Source organism: Sceloporus occidentalis, unplaced genomic scaffold, assembly GCF_023333645.1.
Source record: "Sceloporus occidentalis isolate IW3139 unplaced genomic scaffold, rSceOcc1.0.p SCAF_2, whole genome shotgun sequence".
Classification (NCBI taxonomy): Eukaryota; Metazoa; Chordata; class Lepidosauria; order Squamata; family Phrynosomatidae; genus Sceloporus; species Sceloporus occidentalis.
Genome location: NW_028316982.1, coordinates 99,331,686 through 99,338,705, shown reverse-complemented (window position 1 = coordinate 99,338,705; position 7,020 = coordinate 99,331,686).

The window sequence follows — 7,020 nt, the reverse complement described above, 5'->3', positions numbered from 1 at the left end:
TTGGCTCTTCCGCTTAGTAACAGAGGAGTAACACTCCCTACAGTCAGTTACAACTAGACATTCATGTCAAGGCACTACCTGTACCAATGTCTGAATCTGTAGTGGTCCTGGAGGCTGAAAGCACATAAAATACAAAAAGAATACTTTATTAATAGAAGTTGAATATAACAAAACAGATTAATATATTTAAAGCACATCTCACTCACATACTCCCCTCCTAGCTAATTTAGACTCTTATTTTACTTCCTAAACCTGTCTTCACCCCCAATCCTCCACTTGCTTACTCTTCCACCCTCTCTCACTACCATAACTGACTACGGATCTGTCCGCACTGCAGAAATAATCCAGTTTGACACCATTTTGAATGTCATAGCTTAATGCTGTGGATTCTGGGAATTGTAATTTTATGAAACATTTAGCTTTCTCTTTTAGAGGGCTTGGTGCCCCAGCAAACTTCAATACCCAGAATTCTATAGTATTGAGCCATGGCAGTTAAAGTGTTGTGAACCGGGATTATTTCTCAGTGCAAACACAGCCTTTATCAACTCTCATCTCAGCTGTCATTCAACAGTCATATTCAATCACCACTTACTCTCGACATTCCATTCTAAACAAATTAAAGCAACATTTTATACCCAAACATCCATGGCATCACAAGTATTCTTTTTCATCTAGTGAGAAGACTGTGGCCCTTTTGTTTGAACCTGGGAACCATCCACTTTTTGTACTGCAGTGATTGACCAGTGGAGCTGCCATTGATGATTGCTTAAGATGGGTGTGGATTCAGGTCTTAGAGCAGGGAAAACAGGACAAATTAATTTGGTCTGACAGTGCCCACCACTGAGTGGTTTGCAGCCTGCCTGCTTGTAGTGGGGTACAAACTGATAGAATTACTGACCCGTGCCCCTGCTCTGTTTCTGCTATTTTCATTTGAATTATTCTGTCCCCAGAATAATGAGGGAAGCCAGGTAAGTCAAAAAATGGTATCTGTAAGTACACAGTCAGATGAGACAGGTTCTTCTGCAATGCTACCCTCAAATCAGGGGTGGCCCATCAATAGCAATGCTGAATAGTGCTCCTGGTCCATACCCCTGTCCTTGGCTGAGGTTTCCCCTTGAAATAGGCATGGTTTCCCAGCCCCTCTCTTGCTTTGCTGAGAGATTGAAGATTTTTTTTTTTTTTTTTTTGCTTTATGCTTGTCAATCTAGCTCAGATCCCTTAGAGTTTACCATTTTGATTAATTGAACTACTAAGGTTGTAAACAACAGTAATGTCTAGTAGACAGGTCAGCATTTTCCTTAACATTCTCATGCTTTCTGCCTTTCAGGAAATCTATATGACAATAAAATGTGCAGCTTTATAATAATTTGTACATTGGTTAAACAACCAGTTTATACAGTTTATCCTTGGGGAAGATCATCCTATCACAGGTATTTTCAATCTAGGCAGATTCTCTTACACACATTTCAGAGTGTAGACATATATTTCTTATCAATGTAGTTTGTCCTTTATAAGGAACATTGCAGTGGTAAAGGATATCAGCTTATACCATATTTGTATTACATGAGTATTTTACATTGCATCTGTTCAGGAAATTGCGTGTTTTAGACCTTTCAATACATTTCAGCGCTTACGTTCATTGCATCGATAGCATGGATATTGTTTGTGAGGAAACACTTGTAAAGAGAAGGAGAGTAGTGGTCGGGTTGAGCAGGCGAGTGGAGGGTTTGAGGAGACGGGACGAGGGAAAGAGGTGGTGTGTGAGAGGAAGGGAGGAGGACGCCGTGGTTGCCGAGACTCCTCTCTGGGATGTAGAGTGCGGGTAGGCCCAGTCCTGACTACTCACCCTGCCTGTCCCCGGGAAGGGATTGGAAGCGAAGGGCAGCCGTGGAACCCTGAAGCAGGTTGGAGGAGAGGAGGGCCAAGAGAAGGAGAGGAGCCGTGGTGGGTGTTGAGAGAGAGGCGCCAGGCAGTAGCCACGGCCCAAAGACCTACAGCGAGGGAAGGGCAGGAAAGTCCAGCTTGGGAGTATCGTCCGCCCCGCTCACGTACCCTTTAAAGAAGAGACCCGGGCGACTAGAAGTCAGTTCGGCGAAAGAAGAAAAGCCTTGCCTGACCAGTGAGGTAACTGGGTCAGAACCACGGGGACTCCAAGCCCGGTACTAAGTTTACCAACTCCAGTGCAGTAACTAGGAAGTGGGCTTATGCAATGCTGTGACCGGGAAGAAAGAATAAACGTGTTCTAAGTTCTGTTGGCAAAGTTATATCGGCCTTAGTGTTTGTTTGTAGCGACTTTCAGGGCACACGTGGAGCCAATCCCAGGGGCGGCGACCAGGGGCGCAGCGGCCCCGCCCACACAGTTAGACTGGCATTTTATCATAAATAAAACCCTTTCACCCATTTGGAGATATAGTGGACCTTGGTATTTGCTGGGGGTTGGTTCCAGGACCCTCTGTAGATAGCAAAATCTGTGGATGCTCAAGTCCCATTAAATACAATGGATAGTAAAATGGTGTCCCTTATATAAAATGGCAAAATCAGGGTTCTTTATATATATTTTTTATTATTTTCAAGCCATGGATGCTTGGAGCTGCGGATAAAGAATCTGTGGATATGGAGGGCCGACTGTAGGATACAGGCAAACATCTTTTGCCTTTGGCTCTGTCATGAGATGACTAGCCCCAAACAACTGCCTTTCCGATAATTACATTGAGCTTGCAAAAATTTGCATTTTTCATCCAATTACTTTACCAGGCCTCATTTAGTTTTAGACATACACTTTGTCTCATTAGGTTTCCTGCCTGAGTTTACTTACATGATAGCTATTACATAAAAATCTAAGTTGGAGGAACCAATATTGGCTTTGTTTCCAGGTATATACAGTGGGACATAGTTCCTTATCTCTTGTTTACTTTTAGCTGGCTCGCTGTCATCAGCCTGCTGCTCTTTTTTGGCATATTGTATTTTGTATATCTCTGTTTCTTACAGAGTACCTTTTAAACTCTTCATTTCTAACACATTTTATCTCTTAATATACCTAATGTGGGATGGCAAAATCATTGTAGTTGACAGAAATCCTACCACACTCTACTACTGGGAAATAGTCAGGACTAGTAAGCGTATCCATACCATATGGACTAGGTCACTATTGCACAAACCCACAGGCATATCATTAGCAGCAGTGAATACCTAAAAGTGTGCATTGCTGGTGCTAGGTATGCTATGAGAATACAAAAGCATCTTAGATAAAGAATATAACTATGTTGTTGTCTACCTTCAAGTCATTTCCTACTTATGGCATCCCTAAAGTAAATCTATCATGATATGATTTGTTCAGAAGGGGTTTGCCATTGCCTTCCTTCCTTTGAGGCTAAGAGAATGTGACTTGCGCAAGGTCATCCAGTGGGTTTCCAGGAGTGAGGGGATTTGAACTCTGGTCTGCCAAAGTCCTAGTCCAACACTCAAACTACCACACCATGCTGGCTCTCCTGATACCAGAAATGCCAATTAAATTGCACTAGGCTTAGCATTCTTCATGCAGAATTTATCAGCCTACATTTTGGTGGGGCGAGGTTCTGGAAGCATTCATATTTATTGCTCTAGCATCTCAACTTTCAAACTGCAATGGAAGGAGCTTGTTTTCTGCAACAAATATACTCCACACACTCTAATGCCCTAATTGGCTGTTAAAGATACTGTGTTTGTGAAAGATCTGCTAACTTGACAGATAAAATACATTTTGTGCTGGCTAAGGATAAGACACGGTGCTTTCCTCTCACCAGGGAAGCACTTTTGTAGTACGTCCTTTGCTGCACATGGTATTTCAGTAATAAAAAGGATCTTGAAAATTAATTGGCCCTTTAAGCAAATGGTTTTTTGAGTGTGCTTTTTGGTTGATACAGTAGTTATAATAAGCTGTAGGACAGTCTTCAAAGAATATACTAAGTATATTTCAAATACCCTGCCTGACCCTGATTTTTCAATTATGCCTTATTTCAGAACCCCTGCCTTCCACCATCTGGTCCTATACTGAAAGAACCCATTTTATGCTGACATCCAAACTAGTAGAATTGCAGCACCTGCCTTGCTTGCTTTCTGAAAGTGTGTTAAATAGCCTTTGAAATGTATCTCTGCATGGAGAGGTATGTTTCAAATTGAGAAATGAAAGAGTATACTTCAGAGACCAAATAAAATGCACAAGTGTGATGATATGGAATCCACACATTACTTGTTTTACAAAATACAACCAGTTTCACCAATGCCCATAGTTTTCTTATGTAATTCTTTAAAATAGCCATGAGCAACTTCCAACTTTCCAAATGTCATTAGACTGTAACTCCCATCAGTTCAAGCCAGTGATGGTGAATCGTGATGGCATCCCAAGTAACAAATTTGAAAGGACCACAAGTTGACTGACTTCTACAAATAACAATGGCTCCTGATCCAGTTCAAAAGCCAACTTCTCAACAGTTCTCATTGATTACACAGGCGTGCAAAACTGATGGTTATAATAATTTTTTTTTCTAAATGTATGCTGGTTTTATAGGAATTTGGCATTCTAAATCCAAAAATGACCACAGATTTTCTCCATCACATACGGTTTTTTCACAGCTTGCTTTGACATTTGTATGTTGTAATATGTGAATTAAATTATCTTCCGAACAATTATCCTGCAAAGAATAAGAAAGTGGTTAAAGATTTCTAACAGACTTTAATTCGCTGATATGAAACAAAAAAAACCAGTTCAGGTGCCATCGGTTCACAATAACCCAACAGAGACTGTAATGAGGACCAAAAACATTACTATATGTGACTTAAAATGCGTTTACACCATGAAAGAAGCAGCTTTGGCAATACTTATTGCATGACAACACCTCTAGCCCAAAGCTATGCTCTCCCCGACATGTCCCTTTTAATTGATGCAAGAAACACATCAATGACCTGGCAAGCGCATAAGTCCCCAGATGTGAAGCATCACTCCTAGTACAGTTGCGTGATTGCCAGTCATATGGTGTCAGTATCCCTTCTCTCCTTGTGCCCCTTGTTATCACACCTGTATATGCCACACTGTATTTTGGGGTCTTCATATTTTCATCTGCTATCCTATTTTTGAGAGATCAATGATCTTTCATGAACACTAGGTCACTTTCCCAGGAATGAAGGAACGTGTCCCGAGGCATGTGTACATCCAGGTAAACAAGACCATTAAATCTAAATGTGTGAATTTAGTGCTCCTTCCTTCCCCAAGTAATATGCATTTCCTCTCCCAACTTGAGGCAAAGCATTTCCTCACACCCAAAATGGTAAGCCATCATTTCTGTTGTGTCCCCAGACAAACTTCCTTGTCCACCCGCCTTGGGGATATCCTGATCCAGTTACTAAACTACGGTTAATATTAGCAACCAGTCTGGAATCCCAATGTCATTTCCTAGCAAAAGACATATTCATCCTGTTACCTGACCAGATCTTAAACTATAAATGTTTCCTAAACCTACAGCCAGCACACTGCACATAGTCTAGCGCTCTGTGTATGTTCATTGTCACCCTCAACATCCCAGTCTGAGCCTCTACAGCTTTTCGTGGTCTATTCATAGGACAGGCAACTATAACCCCACTGCAAACCTCTAAAAACACCTCTATCCTGTTTCCATATTTCCATTTTGGTTAGCTCTGTATTTTATGTCTGGGTGAATTGCTATCTTGTGTGTGTTAATTGCACTCCTCGTTTTTCTAAATGAAACCTTAATTTCCCCTAAATCTGGAACCCTCCTGAGTTAGTACTGGTATAATAAACAGGTGCAGATGGTACAATTGTTACCCAAGCCTCTTGCAAAAGGTAATTTCCCCAAAATTTGAAGTCCCTTCACCTGTTCTTTGGGTAATGCCCTGCTCCTCTCTATTCCCAAGAACCCTTGCTATCTTTATTTTTCTCTCTCTCTTTCTTTTCTTCTTTTAAACTTAAATTGAGGTAACAGAGCTCTGGAATTACATGGAAAAGTGGGAATTTGAAAATAAAAATACCCGAAAAAGCATGCCAGGCAGCAGGGCATAAAACAGGGAGGATTGGTTAAGGGAAAACAGGGAAGACCCCACAAGGGGGGCAGCGGATTGAGGTGCAGCGGTGATGGCTTTTCTGCGAGCAATGTGCTACTTTTGTTTTATGGCTAGAATGACTGCTGTGAGAATGGGGCTCCTGTGGTCAAGTCCTAAGGTTTGGAAGAATGGCTGTGAAGGAACAACAACAACAACAACAGCCAAACATTTGTACGAGTGTTTTTTGCATTTTATTTTGTCATGCCCTCCATTTTGTCCTCCTTTGCGGTTATCACCTCTGGTCACCCTTTATTTATTTAGAAAACAACATGTGGGCCATTTAGTGGGCGATATCTTTATTGGCAAACCAAAATGCCAGTTTATTTAATTATTTTACTTAATCTGAGGCCCCATCACTGAGGGGGCTTGGACTCACAATCCTATCTATGTCATATTATAGTTAATATATGATTTATTTATACATTACCTATATGGATTTACTGGGGCTCGAATCCACAACCTTATATGCATTTCCATTTATATGAATATTTAAATTTATAGCATAATATATTTATAATATAATATAATTAATATATAAAATAATATATATAATATTATATATATATATATATATATATATATATATACACACATATATAAAATGTATGGTATATATGTTAATCATATATAATATATTATATATATATATATTTAATATGTAATATATAGTAACTAATAATATAAAATATTATGTGTGTGTGTGTGTATATATATATATATATAATGTATATATTATAATATATAGTGTGTATATATATATATATATATAATTATACATTATAATTAATAATTATAATATATTCTAATATATTATTATATTATATTTTGTATATATTACTTATATGAATTTACCAGGCCTCTAACCCTCAACCCTGTATTAATTTAAATTTATATCAATATTTATAATGTATTTATAACATAATTTAT